This window comes from Lontra canadensis, unplaced genomic scaffold (genome assembly GCF_010015895.1).
Source record: "Lontra canadensis isolate GAN:19392208 unplaced genomic scaffold, GSC_riverotter_1.0 scaffold12, whole genome shotgun sequence".
In the NCBI taxonomy this organism is placed as follows: Eukaryota; Metazoa; Chordata; class Mammalia; order Carnivora; family Mustelidae; genus Lontra; species Lontra canadensis.
This window is the reverse complement of record NW_022631006.1, coordinates 4,154,342-4,180,367: the sequence shown is the minus strand read 5'-3', so window position 1 is coordinate 4,180,367 and position 26,026 is coordinate 4,154,342. Positions and strand designations below refer to the sequence as shown.

Sequence of the window (26,026 nt, the reverse complement as noted above, 5' to 3'; positions counted from 1 at the left end):
ATGTCAGATCTAATTTACTGTTAGACAAATAATTTGAAATATTTGCAAAAGAGCAGCATGAGAATTTATTCTCTGCAATTAGGCAGAGATTTCAGTAAATTCTTGATATTCCTTGAGGGAGCTCACAACCAAGAAAGAACCATCATGTTTTGCTGCCTCAGGTTGTGTGAGGAGAGGGACAATGCTGGGAAGCTTCACAGATTCCAAGCCTTAGTATTAGGAAACAAACATGTCATTGGGTTGATAAGCAAACTTAGCCAATCAAGAGAAGTATCTAATGTGGTCATAAAGCTCAGCAGAGAGAGAAGTTAAAAATCCTTTAAATGTAGGTTCTAGAGATGGCATAATGTTTTCCTGGGGTCTTAAATTAAGTTTCTTCTACTACAGGTACAGCCTATTTCTTTGAATCTTATGAAATGGAATGCCTAGGGAATCTACAATTTCACATTCAGTTCCTAAAAATATTAACCAAATTTCTCCTAGCATAAATAATACCAAACTCCTTTTACTTCCTTCACCAATGGTATTTACCAATGATTGGTATTTACTAATTATTTTATTATTTTGATGATAGAAGATCTGGAGATACATTATAGTCTGTATCTGTATGATTATAAGCTCTAGTCTTTCTGCTGTTGACCTGTATGTTTTCCTGGTCTGAACAGGTTGTCACCTAAAGGTCAAGTTTAAAAGGAACTGAAAGAACCATCATATACATAGATCTTTTTCTCACTATTCTCTTATAGTCTAAAATAGCCATTCTATTTATTTTAGGTAAAGCGTAAGAGTATCTTGTTAAAATGAAATTACTATCTAGAATGAGTTAAAAGCTCAGATATTACCCAGAAATTATCTATTATTTTGTTAATTAAAGACTTATGATTTAGAGGGTTTTTTTTTTTTACGATATTTAATTAACTCTCATCACATTGTTGGCTCTGAAAGTCTGGGACACTGAACAAGTATATTTTAAGGGAGGTCAGAGAAGATACAACATGCCCACATGGAAAATTCCTAGGAGGCTTGAATGAGTGTACCTGTACCTACTAGGTGCACTAATAGTACTGACCCAGAGGGAGACTAAAGACCAATGAAAAAGGAATGGTAAGTTTTTAAAAATAATCTCACTTACTTTATACTTTTGCCTAAAGTTGGTCATTGGTGCTACATATCCTTAACTGAAAGAGCAAATTACATATTATACACAGTGAAGATGGAATTAATTGTTCTCTGTGGTTTTCTTCACTTTAGTTCCAAGATTTTGAAAATTGTACAGGTAAAGCAAAGGGAGCCTGATGCTTTCCCCACTTATTTCTCTCTTCATCCGTTTCCTCCATCCCAAAGATTTCCTGTCGTCTCCACTTCCAATTCCACAATTCCCCTTACCAAACACACATGCTTTTTATAACTTTGTTTTCTCTGACACATGTTAATCTAGGAGATTCACATTTATTGTCAGAAAAATAGAATCTACCAACTCCAAAACCTGAAGCTCAAGACCCCACCCTGAAGAAAAAAGAACATACTTAAAAAAAAAAAAAAAAAGGACCCAGAACAGTATAAATTGGCATCACTCTAGTTTAAACTTCATCCTTTATGTTCCTACTCCTTTCTCTCCTTATTGACAGCCATAAATAGTCACAGAGAGCAGGGTTTTTAGAATGAGTTGGACCATAAAACCAGCAGTTTCAAAGGTAAAGGAAGGAACATTTCAAAGCAAACATAGTAAGCTCCCTGTTTCCTATTCTTCAGTCATTTAAGACAATTAGACCCAGGAATCTAAGCCGCAGTCACGTGCTTAACCCAAGGTTCTATTATTGTGTACTTAGCAGGGCCACTCATTAACTCGCCTTCCGCTGACCCCTATGGGGAGGGCTGTGAGGCTGACACTTTGCAGTTCCTTGTTCCCTGATGAAAGTTCACCTCATGCATTTCGTTAACTACTCCAAAGAATGACACATGAAACAATGATCAGATATACTCAGAATAAAAGCCAAATACGATGTGTTCTTTTTTTTTTTAAGATTTTATTTATTTATTTGGCAGACAGATCACAAGTAGGCAGAGCAGCAGGCAGAGAGAGAGGGGGGAAGCAGGCTCCCCGCTGAGCAGAGAGCCCGATGTTGGCCCAATCCCAGGACTGCGGGATCAGGACCTGAGCCGAAGGCAGAGGCTTAACCCACTGAGCCACCCACGCGCCCCATGTTCTAAATAATGTTGGACTGTTAATGTCAACATTACCCTGAACTTGCTGAGCTCAGTGAGTGCTTGTGATACTTTCTCCATTGTCTTCTTTGCATTATTTACACTTTATCAAGCATCAAGGCAGTGCTAGCTATGAGTAGACCCTTACATGGAACTGAGTGGCAACCATATAAGAAACTGACATTATTTTAGCATGAAAAATATTTAATAACTAGTTAATGGCCAATAAAGGAAACCATAGATAGAACAAATAAATCATATTGTATCGAAAGATGTACTTTTAAACAATCATTTCTTATTGGTTTTCTTTCACAAATTTAATCTGGAGGGAGAAAAAAAAAGAAGCCTCAGTGACCATCACCAATTTAGTGGATGTCTAATAATGAGAAAAAATTATCCGAAGCAGTAGGCCTCTGTTCCTTCCCCTGCATTTAAGTGTACAGGGGTTTTAGTTTTACTAGACTAAAGACAGTTTAAGTACGGACATTCCACACTCCCATTTGTTCTGCCAACAGCATAGAGTCATTTTTTAACTTTTTCTCTCAGGCCAGATCCAGTTCATCAAGAGAGTCTGTTGGTTCCATCTTTAGAGTATATCCATAATGTGGATATAATATGGATATATTGTGGATATAAATGTGTTATATCCATGTATGGTTATGCATGGATATGCATGGATATAATGTAGATATATTCTGAACCTGGATTTCTATTTTAATATAGTTGGCTGCCTTTGTAAAAACATTATTCAGAGGAATAGTCCACAGGCTTCACCAGACGGCCCAAGAGATTGACAGCACAAAACATTTTAAGATCCTCTGATTTAGAAGGTCTGGAGTCAGTTTCTACGTTGGACCCTACAGAAAGTTAATGTTCAGACAATAATGATCACCACCTCAGCTATGAAGGAAGACCTTTGTTTTATCAGGGTATGAGTCCTACATTTTAATTCAAACAATCTCAATCTATTTCACCACTTCCCTAAGACTTTCTTTCTTTGCTCTACATTTTTAAATATCCTTAAAATCATTTCTCATTCTGAAAGTTTTCTGGAGCATTATTCATTTTTAATATAGTTAAGACCCTAATCTCAGAACATACGCAAGAACCCGGAACAAACCTTGAATCCAATGCAACTACTTAAATAAAAGGAAAGTAGACATACAATCCCAAGCAAGGAAACTACCCAAAGGTCCCTAATGCTCATAGCTTCAAAGTTGGAAAGAAAATTAAGGTGATTTTGTATACCTTTTGCAGGGGGCCAATCACCAGATTTACTGTGTGTATGTGTGTGTGTGAAAACCTTCTACAAGGGGTGTCTGACCACTCACTATAGCTATAGAGAACACTGTTAACATTCCTTACCAGATATGAACTTCCTATGGCCCATCAATATTCAAAGAAACCTGAAATTTCCTTCAGAAATTTTTGTAAAGCTACTAAAACCAGGGCCTGTATTCTGTGTGTGTGTGTGTGTGTTGTGTTAACCTTTTTCAGTCCTAGCTTGTTTCTCCACAGAAGCTTATTTCTCTCATCCCTGTCCTCCTTTTTAATTCTGGTGGTATGTTTTTTTGCAGCTTGCTTCCTTACAACTGCTTAAGGGGTCTATGAGTTCAATCTCTTCAGTTTAAATTCTACTTGTAACATGTATTTTCTACATTTAACTCTTTCCCATATTTTATTTTAAGATTTTATTATTTATTTGACAGAGAAATCACAAGTAGGCAGAGAGGCAGGCAGAGAGAGAGAGGAGGAAGCAGGATCCCCACCAAGCAGAGAGCCTGACGCAGGGCTCGATCCCAGGACCCTGAGATCATGGCCTGAGACGTAGGCAGAGGCTTGACCCACTGAGCCATCCAGGCGCCCCTCCCATATTTTTTGAGCAACATTCAGCAGGTTTACATGGTGTACATTTGTATGTACATGGTTTTTTGTATGTATGTACATGTGTGTTTACATGGGTACATTTGTATGTATGAGCTTTAAGGAACTTAGATCTCTGAATAATTCCTAGGTTATGATGCTACAGTTTAGATGCTGCAACTTGGAAAATCATTTCTTGGCCCCCTACAGTGTGTGAGCAGGAAGACTGGTGCTTTATCTTTTCCATCATGTGTTTAATCATATAAAAAGTTTCAGTACCATTAGGTAGCTTTGATTTTAAGTAGATCCAATTTAGGCATGCATAGATATGACATATTTTAAATGGAAAATTTAAGTAGAGGCTGTGGCCACATATATGATGAAGATGGCTAAAATTTTTCATTCTAACCTTTTGTGTTCAGTTAATGACAAACTCTATAAAGAGCTCTAAATTGAAGAAAGATCTTCCTTGTCCTTTTCTTGGCTAAAGATGATGATATTTTGAGTTCTTCCTGGGTGTATTTTGTTCTCTTTGTTAGAGAACACTACTTTCCAGAGATACAGGGAAATTAAAACTGATTATATATATATATATATATATATAGAATTGAATAAGGAGAAAAGGACTACATTGAAGCTTACATCTCTATATATCTATATACAGATATAGATATAGATATAAAGAAAAAGAAAAAAGTATATGTGTGAAAAATTTCAAGTTAAAAAGTTACTATGGAATATGTTGTACTAAGCATCTAGTTGAAATGATAAAAGAAAAAAAAAAAACAGAAAAAACGTTGAGAAAGAATTAAAAAAAAGAAAAGAAAAGTCAAATCAAAGAAATAAAAAGGCCATGAGGCAATACCAGGAACTTAATATACTATTTTCCTCTGGTGTTGGGGTTGTACAGTTTTATGGGGACGCTTGGGTTGTTGTCCTCTTGTTCTTCCAGCTTGTCTTCCGGGGAGAGGGGCCTGATGTATTATTTCTGAAAAATTTGATAAAAATTTTGAAAATTTTGATAAAAATTAATTCAGCAAATCTTACAACTGAAGAGAAGCAAAAGCCCATCTTCTGATAGTAAACTCAAGAGCCAGTCAAATGTCAACTGCTAAAAATCAAATGTCAGAATTGGTAGCCATTACTGAAAACATGGCACTTTAACTAGCTGTCAGGAACAGGACTCTTAGCAGTGACTGTGGACTTCTGGGTACAGGAAAGCACACCCCAGAAATCAGAGAAGTAGATGTGCGTTTCTCCTTCTGCAAAGGACAGACTTGCTCAAAAACCACATACCTCTGGGCCCTTTGGTTTCCTCCTTAGAATGGACCATTTTCAGGGCCCATAAACATGGTGGGCTCCCTGTCATCAAGAGTGTGTGCAGCAAATTCTGAAACCTAACACCAGTACCACACACAAACACACACACACACACACATGCCCCCAGTCAACATATGCTCTTGTTACTAACTAGATGCAACTTGTTAACTTGTCCTGGACTGTTTTTCTTATTTTTCTCTGAGTACAGTTAGTGTTTTCGGCTTTTGTGTAGTTCAAGTTCAGACTTTCCTTGCTAAACCTCAAACCCATTTGTTAATTTCAAGTGGAACAGCTCTCTCTGCGGGTCCCCAAAGTCAACTCTGTTTTTCTCTCTCTCAATTCTTGATTCCCTTGATTCTCCCCAAACCAATTTTAATCAAGTTTCCCTGCTCTAATTTTTTAAAATAGTATCTCAAATAGCAACACTCTTTGGCAAATCTGGCAGAGTAATCTAGTTTGTCCTTGGATGATTCTTTGCTCTTCTTATTTCTACCTTAAAACAAAACAAAACAAAACTCACGTTAAAATAAATTGGTTCTGAAAAGGATATTAATCTCTTTCTTCTAGAGCCAGTCACATTTTCATTTTCCCTATATCTTACTTTGGTTTTACAGTTTTTGTAAAAAAGACCAAATACAGATTTTTCAGCTTCATTGTCTTTAAGGCCCAGTTAAATTACTGCTATTTTTCTCATACCCAAAGAGTATTACTTTAATTCACCTAGAATAAGGGCCAATGTGTTCATCAGGTTGCACTACATATGTTCTTAGAAGCTGAAAATGAGGGTGCCCAGGTGGCTCAGTCACTTAAGTGTCTGCCTTTGGCTCAGGTCATGATTCTGGGGTCCTGGGATCAAGTCCTGCATCAGGCTCTCTGTTCAGCTGGGAGTCTGCTTCTCCTTCCCCTACTCCCCCTTTCTCTCACATGCACTCTGTCTTTGTCTCTTTCAAATAAATAAAATCTTTTTTAAAAAGTTGAAAATGCACTTATAGTTTTGAAAACTAGTCACAGTGTACTTAAAAAACTCATCAAAGCTGCTTTAAGTTTGAATTTTACCACAATTTATCTTCATTGTGAATATTAATATTAATACACTTGATTATTATAAAGCAGGGCCCAGCTGTACTTAATTTATAAGTACTTTCTGACACTAAAGATAAAGGCATCACTTCCTACTTTGACTCTGCTCTGCTCACTTTGTAAGCTAAGGATTCCCAAATGTTTTCATCTCAGGATTCCCTAAAATTCTTAAAAATTATGGAGGATCCCAAAGACCTTTTCTTAAAACTCAAAAAATCTAAAAGCATGTATTTACAAATAGCCTAAAATAATAGTAAAAATAATAAACCTAAAATAATAAAATAATAAATAATAATAAACCACATGTTAATACAAACATATTTTATGAAATATCACTACGTTTTCCAAAATATTACTTAAAAATTAATAAGAAGATAGGCACTGTTTTACATTTTTGCAAATTCCTTAATCTTTTTAATATCTGTTAATAAAAGATAGCTGGAATCTAATATCTGCTTCTAATCTGTTAAATTAATAAATTAATTAAAATTATTAATGAACTCATTAAAATCAATTTTAAAAATCTGTGGAACACTTCATATTGCTTTTGGAAAACTCTACTGCACATATGTAAGAGGATAAGAGTAGAAAAGACAAATAATTTACAAAATCATAGGTTTGACCATGAGGACCTCCTGACAGGGTCTTGGGGCTCTTCCAAGAGCCCCCACATAACACTTCGAAAACTGCTATTTGTTCTAATTAGAAGTAAAGTCTAAATAGAATGGGAGAAAGTAGTGCAAATTGTCATTACAGAACAGCTTACTGTAGCTAACTGAGAGATGAAAAAATTATATTAAGGATGGAACAAATTTGGTGGCGATTAACTGGCAGAGTCATGCTGAGATATTTTTCTTGGGCTCAGTTATAAACAGGGTTGGAAGACTTATTCGATGTAAGGGATGGCTGGTATGGGGTGGTGGGATGCCTTAGGAAGCTGAAGCCTGTCCTTTCTTGTTTCTCTGCATTTCTGTGAGGAAAGACCACCACCTTCTACTGATCAAGGCTATCCTGTCTGAAAGGGTTCCATTTTACCAGATCATAGTACTAGATTATTTTCTTAAAAATATGATGCTCCTTTTTTTTCTTAAGGATATGATGATACTGGTCAGCACCAAGCACTACTCTGCCCTTTGTTCCAGACCATGGTGGGAAAAAATACTTCTCTTGCATAGTAAACACAAAAATCAAAGTAACAACACAGAGTGAAGCAAGCAAGGCAATACACTGACACAAAAAGCCCTTTTATAACCTTCTTGTAGAAGAGAAAACTCGGGAGCATCATTAAGTTTCATTAATTTCCATTCAACAAATTCCAGCTTGACATCATAATTTTCTATTGCCTTATTTCTCCAGTTGCTGCTTTGTTTTTCACTATGGAAACAGAAAACACCTAAATAAACCTAAGTGCAACAGAAATCAGATGTTTTCCTGCAACGATGTACCGTGGCCTTTCTCTCACCCTTTGATCTTTCTCCTTGTAGGCTTCTGATTTCACGGAGGACACCACCAGTGGGGAGAGTGAAACTTTCCAAATTTGGAGATGAAGGGAGGACCTCAATTGTAGAGCAGGTCCTGCTTGGGGCAAATGGGCACACCTCCCTTTCCACAGCTACTCAAAAGTCACAGGAAACATACGACATGCCCTACGAAGTCCCCTCGGTAGGCCTGGATTTTTAATAATGTATTTAGAAATGAGTTTCTCCACTGACAGGATTACACAGAGACATTTTTTTCCTACAGTCCTCATAAAGTGAGGAGCAGTAGTTACTTAAAATGTTTAATCATTAAAATCATGTATGCATGTGTGTGTGGTGTGTGAAAAAGAAAGAGACCGTGAGAAAGAGAAGAAAGAAGGATGATTTTGTTGCCAGGATTAAGAAGCTATGTCGAAAAAGATTGACTGGACTAACTTGCCAATGCCATATATGGCCTGGGCTAAGAAAAGCCAATCTTTTGTTGAATCGCCTAATGTAATAAATTGCATTTGGAGGGCTACAGACTTCTGTACAAACTTTTCAACGAGATCTAATTGGAAGTGTTACTCACATAGCCAGGAGCATTCTGAAAAAAGAGCGCAGTAGATTAACACCATTTTTAAAAGTCAGGAAGTCCTTTCTTCCCACGAAGGAGGGTTTTCCAGACATTATCTTCAACTTTCAAATATTATAAAGAAGGTTTCCAGCTCTCTCTTTCTCCCTTAAGCCTATAGTCTTCCTCCCTCTTTTGACCCTCCCTCCCTCTCTTCTTCCCCCCTCCTTCTTTCTCTCCATCCCTGCCAGTCCTCCACACCACTCAAGCCATGAGTGAGAGCTGTATGGGAAGCAAGACTTATATAGTAAATGACTTATCAATTAGCTGTGTCCTAGATATTGTTGATGAAGGAAGTAGGGATTTCCTTCAACTGGTTTCTTATTCAATTGATTCCCAGTTGAATAAGAAACATTCAAACATGTGTCTGAAGCTTTTGTTAAAACTAGATAGTTAGAGGCAAGGATTACCGTATATACGACTACAAAAATTTATCTTTTCATCCTTTCTCCTAACCTACGAAATTTCCTTATGTAGCAACATTCGATTTGCCAATCTATATGTCTCATCTGAATAATTAGCAAGTAGACATAACCAAACTCAAAATGACCACCTTAGAAAGAGATATTTAAATGAAGGAGAGCAAAAACTTCTCCAAACTTTCTTCTTATTCTCCCTCATTCCCACCCACCACTACATCCTCGCCAGATACTGGAGTGGATCCAACAAGTGTCTTATGATAATAAGAGCCAGGGTAAGACCTCAGCAGTTTCAAGTTAACAAAGTAAAGTTTGAAAATGAGAAGTAATACATAAAAGCAAAAGTCTGTCTTCCAGCATTTGTGTTTTCTCTTCATGATATTTGCATCATGTGCAGAGGATTTACAACATAGAAACCTGAATATTTTGATTAATCACAGAAAATATAAGAGATGGAAGAGCTTGCCAGAGGAAAACTGAATACACGAAACATTCAAAATGTGTGGCTCAAAACCCCAAATATTGATGTATCCTCAATATTCTTAGCACGTATAGATTTTGAATGAACATTTTATTTTCTTGTCAGTGATTCAGAATATCCACTGCTTCTGTTGAGCAATGAGGGAAAATCATGCCAACTGGGAGAAAGCTTTATTTTAAGGTCGAAGGCATGAAATAAGCACTAAGAAGACAATTGTACACCTGTTTTCAAGAGTAAAAAGGCATCTCAAATCTGCTTTGCTTTTGAAAATTTGGCCAAGGAGTGTATTTCAAAGGCCCAATAGCCCATAACATTATTCCCAGGGCTCTGTGCTCTCTGCCTAATTGGGAGTCTACACATTTGCATAAGCATGATACTTCATGATTAATGCATAAGACCCAGCATGGAGCCCAGTATCAATCCGTCTGTGGAGGCTTTTCCCCCCACTGAAAACAATCATTGTTCCTAAAATATAATCCATCAAATCTGTAGGTATGACTACTCTGTAGAATATCAGCCTACTTAAATGCCATGACAAAACCTTTAGAGAATTGTACACCTCTTCTATGTAAGAAAGATGTTTTATTTTAAGATGCCCATGCCACTGCTGCCTTGGGACCATCATCATTGCCAGGAAAGGTGTATTTGCAAAACCAAGTGTCAGGCCCACAGATTTTTTCCTGTTTGGCCCAGGCAATAAATATAAAGGGAAGACTATTAAAATAAACACCTTATGATCACTTTTGGATTATGAAATAAACAATAGCTCTTCCCCCTTGGTATCTTCAAACACCAACCAACAGCAGTGATGACTTCTAGCGTGAGGACTCCACAATGGTGAGGGGAAACTTAGTCAACAATGCTAGAAGGCGAACGGGTTGCACTTCAAAAATGAAGTCAATTTTCTATTTGATGGACTACCTCCCAGTTAAGAAATAGAACTCCTGGGATACATCTAGGTGTTCCAAATGGTGTTGCCAATAACTTCCCTGCAGGCTGGGTCACTTAATTAAGCAGGAACCCATTCCCATGGGAGGAAGTGGAAATGTGAAGTTCGCCAACAGATCCCAATATGCTCTGGGAATCAATGTAAATGACCTTTTGAGAGACTTCTTTCTAAAAACATCTGAGATGGAGTTTTTTAATTATTAAAAATTAATATATGATTATAAGAAGAAATAAGCAATTTAGAATTCTATGAAATTACGAGAAATATTCTGACATCTCCCTCTTTTCCCATGCAACTTCCCAGTGATGATCTCTTGAATGAATTATGTATTCTTCTAGATGTTTTATTTTATAGGCACATGAATGTGTTTGTGTGTATGTCTGTCTGTGTGTGTGTATCTTGACACTTTGGGGTAACACTATATTATGCATACTTAATGTGACTTGTTTTTCTGCTTCACGCTTATTCATGAACTTTCCCAAAAAGTACACTCATGTTTATCTCATTCTCTTTAATAATTTCATGGTATCATGTTGTATGGATTACCAACACACAAAAATTCTCCTAACATCAAGTTTGTTTGTTTGTTTTAAATCACTACAAGCAATGTTATATTTTGGATAGCAGAAACCTTACGGACAAAGACTTTCTTGATCACTGCTGTATCCCTGGTAGTGAACACAGAGAACAGCACATAGTAAGTGTTCAATAGATTATGTGTTTAATATATAAATGAAATATGCAGGGAAATCTCCATTGTTCCTTTATGGGATATATGAATTTAAGGTGTGTATCAAAACTGCCTGTTTACCTCCAAAAACATTGTACCATTTTATACTTATACCAAGTGTATTGGTCACTGTATTCTATTTACCAACAATGGGATTATAGACTGGATTCATTTTTCCTAATGTGATTAATGATTCAAGTGTGTTTCATTATTTCCAATTGCATTTCATTATTTTTTTTAGATTATTTATTTATTTATTTATTTGACAGAGATCACAAGTAGGCAGAGAAGCAGGCAGAGAGAGAGGAGGAAGCAGGCTCCCTGTTGAGCAGAGAGCCCAATGCGGGACTCGATCCCAAGACCCTGGGATCATGACCTGAGCCGAAGGCAGAGACTTTAACCCACTGAGCCACCCAGGCGCCGCTGCATTTCATTAATTTTGAAGAATTAATTAACTTTAGGACTATTTTAACTTTAGGACTATTCCTAAAGTTATTAACCATTTATATTTTTCCCTTTGACTATTCATATCCTTTGACCATTTTTCTGTTAGATTGTTGGTTAATCTTTTTCACATTGATTTTAATGAGCTTTTCTGTCTGTTGAAAGATTCAATCCTTCTGCTTGATACATTTTATAACTATTTTTTAATCTGTGAAAAAAAATTTGTCATTTGACTCTATTCATCCATCCATCCATCCATCCATTAATCTTACCTAACAGAAAAAATTTTAATACTTGTGCTCAAAATATATCAGTTATTTTTCTTTATAGTTGCTGGGTTTATGCTTAAAAGAGCTTTTTCTTCATTCAAAGTATAAAAACAAACTTACTCATATGCCCTTTTAATATTTGTAATTTTCACTTACACATTACTTTTTTTTTTAACTAATTTGGAATTTATTTTGATATAATGAGAGAAGGGGGATCAGGATTCATTTAAATTTGTGTCATTCAAGTTAGCTAATTATCCTATTAGTATATATTAAGAAGTGCATACTTTCAAAGATTTGAAAAGTCATCTGCATCATAGGCTGACTCTCCTAGGTACATGAGTTTATTTTGAACTTCCTGCTCTGGTTCATGGTCATCAGCTTTATTCCTGCATCAGTGCCATACTGTTTTAATTACTGTTGCATTCATGGTACATTTTATTCTTGGATACCGTTAGACCCTCACATTTCTTTTTTGTTCTCAGTATTCACCCAAACTTATATTCACCAAAATTTGTATTTTAGAATTATTTTATCAGAATCAAAAAGTAAAAAATTAAAATTAAACATTTCAGTATTTTGATGAGAATGTACACATGGTTTTAGCAGATTATTTTACAAAGGATTGATATCTCTGTAACATGAAGCTTGCTAACCAAAATATAAGATGCCTCTTTTCATGTCTTCAGTCTGCTTTTTTTTTTTTTTAAGATTTTCTTTATTTATTTGAGAGAGAGAGAAAGGGAACACAAGTAGAGGGAGCAGCAGAGGGAGAGGGAGAAGCAGGCTCCTTACTGAGCAGGGAACCCCGCCCAAGGCGGGGCTCCATCCCAGGAACCCCGGAATCATGACCCAAGGGAGCGGAAGGCAGATGCTTAATGACTGAGCCACCCAGGCTCCCCTTCAGTCCTCTTTCTACGCCCTGGTCAGTGTTCTAAAGTTCTCTTCATGCAGGTTTGCGCATTTTCAAAAGCTTTTCTCTGGCTTTATTTTTTTCCTTGCTTTTGTAATGAAGATATTTTCTTTCATATCAGTTATTGTTTTTAAAACCAAAAGCTAATTATTTTATAGATTAATTTTGTAACCAGGCACTTTATTAAATATTCATATTGTGTCTAATAGCTTTTCAGCTGATTCTTTGGGGCTATATAAGTACATTACCATGAGAAACAAATTTGTCTCCCTCTTTCGAAAATTTATACCTGTTATTTCATTCCCTTGTCCTCCTTCGACATATTGATATGGTAAATGACTTTGAGATGAGCCCCAGTTATTCATGATTTATTACTTATAGAAGTATTCATTAAACTGTTTTTATTTTAATATTTTATATAACATTTTCTTTAGAAGTTTTACACTAACATTCATTAATAAGATCAGTTTGACATTTCCTTTTTATGTTGTGTTTGTCAGATTATGGGATCAATTTGAGCAGGCTTTATAAAAACAACTCAAATGCTTACCTTCTGTATCCGTCAGATTCCAGTAAGAAGCATGGGAAGCATTCAGGATATTTCCAGCAGAGAGGGAGTTGAAATAGGAAGTCCAGTCTCAAGACGTTTGGTAGGGCTGGAAGAGCAAGATGTCACCCTGAGATCAGGACCTACAGGAAGCAGCTGCAGGCCTGGAAGAAGTAACCACATAGTCATTGTGGCCACTGCTGCCTTTGGACCATCACCACCCCCATCACAGCTACTCAGGAGCCCGCTCACACCAGCCCCGGACCGGCCACCACTGCCAGAAGGAGAACTTGGCTTCTCCATTCCTCCCCCTTCCTAATCTTACATTAGTGCCTCCAGCTGGCAGAATTAACCAGAACCCTGCTAGCAAGAGCTTCCAGATCCTCGAAATACAGAAGAGAATACAGATGGTCAGTTAAGAGGCTGGATACAAATAAATAATAGCTGGCATACCCTTTTCTCAATTTTCTCGGACTATGTAGATAACATTGGATATTATCTATTTCGTGAAGTTTTGAAAAAATCAACTGTGAAACCATTTGGACTGGTGCTGTTGTAGGAAATTTGATAGTCTTAGTTCCCTCCCATGGAGAGATTTTTGTCTGCCTCTTTTCATGATAAATTTAGTAAATTATGTTTTCTTACAAAATTGTCCATTTCGGTAGGTTTTCACACTTATTTGCATAGATCTGTGCTTTATAATATATGTTGTGTTTTTCTGCATCAGGGGTTATTTCTCTTTCCTTATTTTTTTATAGTATGCAGATGAATGCTCAGTCTCTCTACCACCTTGCCCGGCCCCCATGCCCTAACCCTCCGAATTTTTTAATATGTTATGGTACTTGCAGATAGGATAAGGCTATAGACCTTGAGAAGGGGAGAGTTTCTTGGATTATCCTGGGGGACACAATCAAAGCATGGAAACCCTTAAAAGCACAGAACTTTCTCCAACTGGAGTCAGAAAATATGGTAGAATGAATGTGCCGTGAAGAACATGGGCAAGATTAGAAGTATGAGAAGGATTTGACACACAGCTGCTGGTTTGAAGGAGCTGAGAGAGGCTCCTCACTGAAAGCCAGCAAGGAAGCAGTAACCTCAGCCCTACAACCACAAGGAAGTGAGCTTTGCCAACGCTTAAATGAGCTTCGAAAGCAGACTCTTCCCCAGCACCTCAGAATGAGAGCTCAGGTTGATACCTTCATTTCATCCCTTCAGCCCTGGGCCAGAGGAACCTGATGATCATCCAAGCCCAGCTACACTTCTGACCTACAGAATTGTGAGATAATAAGTTTGTGTTGTTTTAAGCCACTTTGTGGTAATTTGGGACACCTGGGTGGCTCAGTTGATTAAACAGCTGTCTTCAACTCAGGTGATGATCCCAAGGTCCTGGAATCCAGTCCTGCAACAGGCTCCTGGCTCAGTGGGGAGTCTGCTTCTCCCTCTCCCTCTGCTGCTTCTGCCAAATAAAGAAATAAATCTTAAAAAAAAAAGAGAGAGAGAGAGAGAACAAACAAAAAATCCTGTGGTAATTTGGAAAAGCAGCAACCAAAAATGGATATATTCCTAATTGTATATATATTTGTGTTTCTTCTATTTTGTTTCTTTATTATTTTAGACAGCTTTATCTAGTTTATGGTTTGGTTTTGATTTTTCAAAGATGCAACTCCTATATTTATTCATTGATTCTGCCACTATTTTTTCCAGCTCAGTAATTTCGGAGAAACTGATTCAACCTTTGCTTTGCATACAAATAGAATCATATCCTATGTATCCTGCCATGATTTGCTTTGTTCCCCTCAAAATTGTGTTCCTGAGATTTTTTCCATGTTCTTATAGTAGAGGCAGTTTCTTCCTTTACAAGGTTTCTAGCATTCATGGAATGCATCCACAAAGAATTCATCCATTATCTACCTGAGCGGTATTTGGTATTTCCAGTGTCTGTGTGTCCATTTGCTTTTACTTCTAGAAAATGTGCTGCTGCAAGCATTCTTATATCATGTCCTGGGGCTGAGGTACATCATCTTCTCTAGGGCGTATCAAAGAAGCAGGGTAGCTGGGATTATTTATGAGATAATACAAACTGTTTTCCAAGATGGCTGTACAAATTTATATTTCCACCAGCAATGCCAAAGAGTTCTGATTACTGTAAACCTTTGCCAACACTATCTTTAAGGCGTCTTTTGATAAACAGCAGTCCCTGGTTTTACATGAGTCAAATTTATCCAAGTTTTTCCCTGTATGTTGTACCCTCTTTTTATGTCTTAAGAACTCCTTCTTTACCTAAGATATTGTAATTTTTTTCTTATTTCTTTTTTCTTTTTAAGATTTTATTTGGCAGAGAGAGACAGCGAGAGAGGGAAAAATCAGTGTGTACACACATACATGTGCACAAACCCATTCAGGCAAACTTCAGACTTTTGGTAGAATAACCTTAAATCTATGGGTCAAATTGATTATTTATCCTTGAGGGAGATTTCCATTTTCTGATTTTAAAACCAAGGCTTTTTTTTTTTTTTTTTTTGTAGGGGAAGGGGCTTGATATCCAATCATCTTTCCCAGGATGTGTGTTTACATGTTTTTTGACAACAGTTTTTCCTGGTATAGAGGGCCACATTTTTGATGTACAGGATCATATTTTCTTTCATTTCAGGGGAGTTTTCTATCACATCTTTGAAAATAGATCATTTTCTTCCTATATTATTCTCTACTTCAGGGAACACCAATTATCGACACATGTAATCTCCAATTTCTGGCTTCATATATATTACAGCCTCTTTTGACATCATTTCTTCATCTTCTCTGCTCTATTTTGCTCATTTTCCTAAGAATCTCCCCATGTTACTGATTAGATTGGTACCCATGTTGATTCTCTACTGCTCTATTTCTAATTTATAAATTAATCCCATAATGTAGCTATTTTTACTGAAGGTCTTTTTTTAAATTGGCTTAGCAATATCCTCTTTTAATTTACACTATCTTTTTATTCTTTTCCTTTGTGTATTTAATCACCTTAAATCTGACAGTTCCCAGCATTTCCTATAGAAAATGTTCTTCTTTCATATACACATGTTCTTCTGGAATGGTCACTTTACCTGCAATAATTATATATTTTCTCTTTTTTTCTAGGCTTTTTTCTTTAAAGACCTTATTTATTTATTTGAGAGAAAGAGCACAAGACGGGGGGAGAAGGGGTTGGGCAGAGGAAGAAGCAGAAGAAGCAGGCTCCCCGCTGAGTGGGGAGCCCAGCATGGGACTGATCCCAGGACGGTGGAGATCATGACCTGAGCCCTGAGCAGTGGGCAGATACTCAACCAACTGAGCCACCCAGGTGCCCTGGCCTTTTTTTTTTTTTTTTAAATAGTTGCATGTTTCTTTCACCGTGCACATATTTATTCAAAACTTCCATAGTAGCTGTTGATTATGCTTCCCCAACACCTCCTACGCTGCTTTTGGGATGTGTAGTGCTCTGCTCTATGAGGGGGCTGTGGTTGTTTTAAACCAATTAGAGCCTTCCTATGTCATCTGTCAGAGTTATTGGTCATAGGCATATGTCCGGTAATTGACACTGAACCCAATCTGTGCCAGTTTGTTCTGAGAAAAATGTTTCCTGGAGGCTTCATCTCTAGAACGTTTCTCACAATTCTGAGAAAGCTACTAGTCCACAGCCATATCTTTTCTTCTAAAGAATTGTGTGTATGTGAAGTCTGGAATTAATGAAGCCATTTTGCTGCTATGAGGGAAGATTTACAGCTGACACTCCGAAAGTGAAACTGTCTTTGATGACAGAGTTGCACCCCAAAAACAAATCCAGAAACCTAGCCCATCATCTATGGATTTTACAGCTAATAAGCCAATAAATTATTTTGATTGCTTCAGTCTGTTAGAAATAGGGTTTCTGTCATTTACAACACAAAGTGTCCAAACTGATGTAATGGTTCCTCGTAGGGATGTGGGTAAATTGTCCTCACAGCAATCCCCACCTTCTCTTGGTCCTGTCTATACGCTGCTATTATCAGGGGCTCTAAATGAAGGTTTGTGTCCTATACACCACTTTGTATTATGTTTTTAAAAATACTGGACCCGTTTTTTGTGTGTATGTGTGCATGCATGTTTTTACTGAATATTATCTATCCTGTATGAAAATGTGTAGTCTTAAGATAGTATCATCTGTCATCTTCCCCACTCAGCTAGAGAAAAAAAAACAAAAATGCCTTCATCTAATCCACAGCTGAGCTGAGCTGAGACTGGATTTCAATTTTAGTAAGCTTCAATTTACTCTCTTCCCTCTGCCCCCACTGTTCTGGAGTACAGCCTCCGAGAGATCCTGACCGAAAGCCTGGGATTAGGGCCCTTCTTCAACATATCCTAAACCCTATTTTATTCCTTCTCCTTGAGGTTATGAAGATGCCAACAACTCCACATTAACTGTCAGTACATTTTTGCTTTGCTTCTTAAGTTCTAACCCTGAGCAACTTAAGAATTTAGCAAGTTCCTGGGGCACCTGGGTGGCTCAGTCAGTTAAGCATCCAACACTTGATTTTGGCTCAGGTCATGATCTCAGGGTCAGGAGATCTGGCTCTGAGTCAGGCTCCACACTTAGTGGGGACTCTGCTTGAGATTCTCTCCCTCTACCACTGCCCGTCCCCCTGCTTTCTTTCTCTCAATAAATAAATAAATAAATCTTTCTTTTGTGTGTGTGTGTGTGTGTGTGTGTGTGTGTGTGTGTTTCTTTTTGAGATTTTAACACGTTCCAAAAACAAACAAAAAACTGAGAATCAGGCTTACTTCTTTGTGCTTTTCTTTACTTCAGGAACTTGGACCTTCAAGTCCTGGCTGCTCTAACAGCCCTGAAATCTAAGCTTTGCCTCTCCAGCCCCACATGATTGCCAAAGCTTTGCCAGCTCCTGTGTCTCATAGTAAGAGCTGCCCCAGATTCTCAAGCACAGAACTCACAGCAAGAATCAGCTGATTTCCGGAAGGGACAAATGAAGTATAAGATGCTATTCCCTCTCTCCCTAATCATGAACCTCAAATACCAGCTGGTTCTCACCACCTCCTTCAAACAATTATTTATTGTATTGTATCTGATTTTCTAGTTACTCTCAGTGGGAATGTTTGGTTGATGCCAGCAGCCCTATCATACCTGGAAGTGCAAGACCCAACTCTAAACTTCTCAGAACCTCTACTTTTTTTTGCCTCATTTACTTTTCTAGACTTATCTCTCACTACTCTTGGCTTCAGCAGCATACCTAAAAATTGTAGAACACATAATCATACAAGTTTAGAACTAAAAGAAAATGATTATCTGACTCAAGTCTCTTATTTTCCAAATGAGGAAGCTTGAGGCCCCAAAAGATTGTGTGTTTTAACTCAGACCACATCGTACTCACTTACTTACTGAAAAGTAAGCTGCTTCTTACACCAAGAGCGAGGGAAACTGGAAGACATCTCTAAACCACCTTCCAACCTATTTTAGTCAAAGAAATCTGTATATCTCATATTTGATAGCCAAGCCTGTAGGGGGTCAAGATGGTCATATAATTTATTGTCTAAATGGGACAGTTTTTGAGAGAGATAGTGGACGCTATTAATAATTACAGCAGGACAACAAGCATATACCTATCCAGATCTGGGCACCCTCATCACCAGATAATTTATTCCTGACTTACAAAACCAATTCTTTTTCTTTTCTTTTCTTTTTTTTAAGATTTTATTTATTTAGTTAGTTTAGAGAGGAAGAAAGAGAGAGAAAGTGGTGGAGGGGGGCAGCACAGGGAGATGGTGAAGAGAATCTCAAGCAGATTCCCCACTGAGCATGCAGTCCAACACGGGGCTCAATCTCATGACCCCAAGATCATGACTTGAGCTGAAATCAAGAGTTGAATGTTTCACCCACCGAGCTGTCCAAGTACCCCAAAACCAGATCTTTTCTAATACTTCCTTCAGGGTTCTAATCACTTTCATATGTGGAGAAGAAGTAAGTATTCCTTGTCAGAGAATGCATTCCTTTAAATTAATAGAGTTTACTTTTTTAGAGAAGTTTTATGTTACAGAAAAAAATGAGCAGAAAGTACACAGAGTTCCAGTACACTCCCTGATCCTCCAATTTGTTTTCCCCTATTATTAACATCATGCACCAGTGTGGTGCATTTGTTATCATTGTTGAGCCAATAAGGATACATTTTTAATTAAAGTCCGTAGTTGACATTGTAATTTACTGCTTGTGTTTGTACGTTCTATGAGTTTTGATAAATGTATAATGTCATTTATCAAGCATTGCAGTACCACACAGAAGAGTTTCACTGACCTAAAAATCCCGTGTTCCGTCTATTCATCCTCCCTCCCTCCCTCCCACTAAGCCCCTGGCAACCCCTAATGTTTTTACTGTCTCCACAGTTTTGCTTTTTCCAGAATGTCATATAGTTGGAATTATATAGTATGTAGCCTTTTCAAATTGGCTTTTTTCCAGTCATTTGTTTTTCAAATTTTAAATCTTTGGTGTTAAGTGGAATCTCATCATAATGAAAAAAGTAGAGGGCATTTCAAATGAGATCATAGGATTTAAAGTTTTCTGTGAAAAAACTTAGGGAGAGTAGAAGTATCTTCTAAACAAAGAATAAAAATGTGTAAAACAAAAATAAATGAAATAAAAAGACAAACCACAAATTAGAAGATATTTATAATCCTTACCGCTAAAAACAGATTATAATTCAGAATATATAAAACTACCATGAATCAATAAGGAAAAGACAAGTAACGCAATAGAAACAAAGGTATCAAGAAAGGGCAAAGGTATCAGGAAACACATGCAAAAGAAGCATGACTTGTTGATAAAATACTTGAAATTTTTCAACTTCACTAAAAGCAAGGACATAAATGTTCAACAATGAAAACACTATTTCGTACTCATTTGGTTGACAAAATGAATAGCCTAGTAATACTATGAAAATAAGCACATTAGAATATGGAAATTTTGGTAAGAGTGCAAATTGGTACCACCATGTTGGTAAACAATTCGGAATTCCCTTGGAAGGGTATTGGTGCACATACCTTAAAACCCAGAACTTACTCTTCTTACATACCTACCTTAAAGTCTCTCAAGTGTATGGAAAAGGAGACATACTAAGGGTATTTACTGTAGCAATGTTTGTGACAGAAAAAAGCACAAACACCCAAGCTTTCTCAATTAGGAAATGTGATGTGGCTTATTCATGCAATGAAATATTGAACAAGAGTGTAATGAATGAATTAAATCTTCACACCATGATGTAAAAATGAAGAAAAAACAAGTTGCCAATTAAAACATATGGCATAATGCTCCCACCCTCAACACACAGACTTATATACATAAGTTTTTAAACCCAAACAATATAGTTATTATGAAAAACATTAAAAGATATAAAACAATTAGAAATAATCTATTACACTTCAGAATAATTAAGGAATAAGAAGAAAAAAGGAATGAAACCAAAAACCTTAGACATTAATATTCCATAGTATTAATGGATGTATTTAAAGATGGAAAAGTGAAGTGAATTTTGCAAAATATTAATAATTTCTTAAATTGACAGTTGATATATTGATATCTCTTATTTTCTGTACATTATTTCTTGTTAATTTGGTATGTCTCATATTTAAAGGATTTTGAAAGGTCTAACCTCTCTTGCCCTTATACCCCCTGCTAGAACTGAATTGTAATGCATTGTACAATTGGATACACAAAGATAACAGAATATTATTCGGAAAAAAAAAAAAAACAGTTGTGAGATCTCAAGTCCTAGCTCTTATACTTGTTGGACACAAAGCCCTTGAGCAAGTCACTCCACAGTTAAGTTCCTCATCTATAAAATGGGGACATAATACTACTAATAATATTAATATCTACTTTAGAATGTTGGCCAAATCAAGTAAAAAGATAAATGTGAAAACATTTAGTAAGCTAAAAGTCAGACATAAACACTGATTTTCGTTATTGCTCTTGTAAGACAGAATTAAATTGCTTGATTGCATCTTTTTATTTCTTCTGCCTGCATTCTGGTGGAGATGTTTATGATTGAAGAAGTGACAAAAATAAATAACAGAATAAAGAAAACTTAAATTAAAAAGGGATATGTAATTTACAAACTATAACTATAACATGATTCTATGTTACATATTTTATACATAATATCTAATATGACATATTAATATAATAGGTATATATATAATATAAAGAAAAATTATCAAGGGCCTATTTATCTTTAAAATTTCAGACAGGCTTAAGATTCTCTCACATATACCTTGCAAAAATTGCCAACTATTGTTACTATGTAACATACAAATCTTTGGAAAATAAACAGAAAACATTTTCTGCATTTAACTTGGTTCTTTTTATTTTTTAATTTGAAATAGTATTGCAAAAACTTTATTTCTGAAATTTTTCAGCTATGATTAGATTTTCATTGTTTATACCTCACAATGCATGCCATGCTGTAACATTTTGAAAATATACATAAATACAAATAAAAAAGTATAATAACCTAAAATTACAATTATGCCTTGTAGTACGTCAGATATAAGTTATGGACCAAAATAAGAGTTGTGATAGAAATTAAAAAAACCAAAAACTCAATTGATTCAACAAGGACTGTTGAAAGAGCAAGGTATTAGCACCACATTCACTTGCTTTACCTCATGTATTTTTCTTCAGATCTCTACTTCCACTGCTTCCTTTTGGCACCCTCTAGGGCAACAACGTCAAAAGGTAGGCATGTAGACTCCAGGGATTCCTATGATGATTCCCTGGGCTGTGGGAAGAAAATACTAGATTGTCCTATTTTTTACCCAAAGCTACAGAAAAGACTGAGCTTTACTTTTATATAATATACAAATTTATTCTGTACCCTCTCTTGGTCTGCATATCAGATGTTCACACATCATGTCAGATTGGCAAAGAAATCTTGCAGAAAGAGCGAGCGTTCTACAACACGGAAGGGTTGGCATTGTGATACTAACATTTTTATTTGCTTTCAACTTACCCAAGCGTCATAGTACTCAAGTGGATTTCCATATCATATTATCTCATTTTAACAAAAGCAGGTCTCACTGCATGACACGGACTTAAAAGGATTACTGCAGAAAACAAAAACGTACAAAAATTTAAAGTAATCCAAAAACACAAGCACAAGCAAACCTCAAGCAGATGGAAACATGAACCCTTCCCTATTTCTAGAACAAGGTCTTTGTGAGCGGCATGAGGAGGTATAAACAATGGACATCTAGCGACATCTGACAAAAATTCAGAAAGTTTCAAAATTATAAAGACTCTCTGAAATAAGGATTTACACCCATATCTTCCCAAGGTATGCATTTTGCTTTGAGATCCTGGTTAGTTACTGTAGAAGAGAGCATGACAGAAAAACATTGTTTTGGTTTTTTTTTGTTTTTGTTTTTGTGGTTTTTTCCCCATTTTTATGGCATCCTTTCTTATTTCTGTTTCTGTGTGTGTTTTATGATGCATATAGTATATGAATCCATGAATCCATAAATGTGGCAATTAATGCCACATTTATTACATAAGTCACAAACTTACATATTGGGTGGGAGGGGTGTAAAGTCAAGAGTTTTATTCTGTATGATCAAAGTTTTTCAAGACAATTACACTTAACCACTCCCCTTGACTTATCTCTTTCCAACTCATCCTGCACACGTCAAAGAGGGTGCTTTTTAAAATCAAAATAAATGAATTATCTGTTGAGTGCCCATCATATGCCAGATGCTGTGGTGATGGGTAGTGAACATTTACTGCCAGGAGGAATAAATGAATTGGCAGTGAGGGAGTGCGAGAGGTGAAGAGATAGATGAGTTTTGGAGTCTCAGTAATTTGCATCTTGGTTCTAGCAATAAGCAAAAAGTGGTCTCAATAACATCAGCATAGTGAAAATTAAATAAATGTTTATTTTTAATCCATTTTAAATTGGGGCATTATTTGGGTTAGACTTGCTGATTTTGGAGTGTAAAATGAAAAATCAATAGAGCAGTCAATAAACATTTATTGGGAACCCACTGTACAGAAGTGGACCCAAAGCACAAGAAGAGTCAGATTTTAAAATATAGATTTAAAGGGCACCTGGGTGGTTCAGTTGGTTAAGCAACTGCCATCAGCTCAGATCTTGATCCCGGAGTGCTGGAATCAAGTCCCACATCGGAATCCCTGCTCAGCAGGGAGTCCACTTCCCCCCAACCCATAACCCTCCCCCCTCTCATGCTCTCTTTCATTCTTTGTCTCTCAAATAAATAAATAAAATCTTTTTAAAATAAAATAAAATATAAATTTAAAATAATATCTTTTTCTTTCTATGTTGCCCTATTCTTTTCTTCCTATTCGCCAGATAAATTGGCTGGTCTGACTCTTAAAACAATAATGCAGTATTTCCTACTTATCCCCTAGTTCACTTTGTTTCTCTTGTTTTGGCCTGCCAACTCATTTATTATTCATTCCATAGTGGTTTAAGAAAGAAGAAAACAAACAGTATCTTCCTGTTATTGAGCTTAAAATCCTGTCATTTAGATGATATTCATTAGAGATAATAAAATTATAACTCAGTCTTATAACTGTCTTGATCTGAAAAGGGGATCTTCCTTAAGTATTCAGAACCATGTCAATGGAAACTTTATTCAGCAATTATGTATTATTTCCTTTAATCTGTTGGTGTTCACTTAACCATTGTCTCAACAAATACAGACTGAGTACTTATTATATGTCTAAACTGCTTAGACATTAGAGACAAAGCAATGAGCAGAAGAAAGCCTCATCCTCATGGTCCCTACCTTCTGGTAAGCAAGCAGACAAATTTTGTCAGGAGATGTAATTGAGAGGTAAGTACTCTTACCATAATTCTCTAAGTTTACTTTCTTCCTTATTTTTAATTGATCTATCTTCCAACCATATTCTGCTTCATGTTTTTCCCATTTTCTATCAATTAACTATTAAAAGATTAGATGATAACAGTTGTAACTATTCCTAATAATATTTGATTTTTATAAACCCTCTTATGCAGTAAAAATGACAAAAGGCAGAAATTTCAGGCACTACTGTCTGTCCCGAGGGATACTAGAATGTATTTGGTTCTTTAAGAGCTGTTTTCCCAGAGCCCTGCAATTCCCAAAAGGTTGGTTGCAGACTGGCCAGTTATTTTAAGAGAATAACCATCGCATGATGGAGTTTGGGTTCCTTGGTCAACAACTCATAAAGTCTGGCAGATTATCATGGAATCTTTCAAATATGGATGATTATACATTTACCTGGTTCTCGTTTTTTTATTTTAGCCAATTACAGGAAAATCACTCAGTGTTACTCAAATATTCAGTGTCCAAATCCATCTGAAAACATAGCATACACTTTTGACTGTTCTTTCTCTTTCATCTGATGCATTTAGGGTTTTATATCAGATCTAACACTTCAACACATCTACTATATTTGACACAGGGACAGAAAGTTGGAGGCTAGCACAGTTTCTACATTTACTCTGAAAAGGTTTATTTATCAGGTGCACCTGAGTGGCTCCATCAGTTAAGTGGCTGCTTTCGGCCACTGTCATGATCTCAGGGTCCTGGGATTGAGCGCCATGTCGGGCTCCTTACTCAGTGGGGAGTCTGCTTCTGCCTCTTCCCTCTGCTCATGCACTCTCTCTCTCTCAAATAAATAAATAAAATCTTTTTTTTTAAAGGTTTATCATCAGAGAAGCCATTAAATCTTAGTATTACAAAAAACACTATTCAATCTTGCTATCCTTCCTATTGCTTAGGTTGAAATCCCAGCCGTATAGCTTACTAGCAGCATGACTTGGGCACATCACTTCCCTCAGCTTCCTCATCTGCACTCTGAGGCAGATAATAGTACCCACCTGTAAGTATTGAATAAACCAGTGCATGTAAAGGGCTATGAAAAGTGCCTGGTCTATAGTATTGTAGTGCATACATTACCTCATTGGCCAGGATGCACAAGCCTTTGAGGGCAAAGGTTTTTATTTGCACTTTTTTCACAGATGTATCTCCAATACTACAACAGGGCCTGGCACAGCGTAGAAGTTTCATAAATATCTTGAATAAATGAATGGCAAAACATAATGCAATTAGACGTGTGGGCAGGTTTATCTAATGTGTGGAGCTGTAAAATGAATTGTGGTTGTGTCTCTCAGATATAACAAGGGCTGCTCAGTGTGACAGAATGGCGCCTGCTTCAGTATGACAGCTGAGCTCCGAAGGCAGAGAGGAAAACAGCAGAAAGAATCGTGTAAAGGCTAAAGGGAAATAGTAGTCTCTCTCCCCAGTTCTTTTAGAACAGTGAAGTAAGTGCCTTGGAATACAGGAAGCAGAGAGACCAGGAGAACTGAATCTAACTCCCCCCTCCCCACTATAGCAAGCCTATGCCTATTCTTGCCAGAAGCCCAGAAAATCGGTGATGACCTAAACTGATTTCCGTTTCCTGCAAGATAATAAGTGTGTCAAGAGAAGGCTTGATGGCAGATCTAGCCCAAGAAAATCATACTGATACACATCAGCACTTTGGTGATGTCCTACCTCCCCTTTGAACACCAAGCTTCTCCACCCACCAGTACCTGTGCTCCTCTGCACCTGTCTAGGGTTCTTTTCTTTGATGAACTCAAGACTCTCCTAAGATCTACCACTCGACACAGTGAAAATCCACCCACCCTGCATCTTACTAGATTGAATT

The 26,026-nt window shown here is 36.7% G+C and overlaps 1 long non-coding RNA gene across 2 annotated transcripts; it reads right to left on the bottom strand.

The window, feature by feature from the left end:
* Window positions 1-4,938: 4,938 nt before the first annotated feature.
* On the bottom strand, window positions 4,939-22,416 carry LOC116867416. 2 transcript variants are annotated; one of them, XR_004382594.1, is made up of 4 exons: window positions 22,329-22,416; window positions 21,982-22,097; window positions 13,315-13,454; window positions 4,939-5,056 (listed from the first exon to the last, which is right to left on the bottom strand). It is a non-coding gene; the product is annotated as an uncharacterized LOC116867416 (long non-coding RNA). The 2 variants fall into 2 exon arrangements; XR_004382595.1 differs by lacking the exon at window positions 21,982-22,097.
* Between the last annotated feature and the right edge of the window lie 3,610 nt (window positions 22,417-26,026).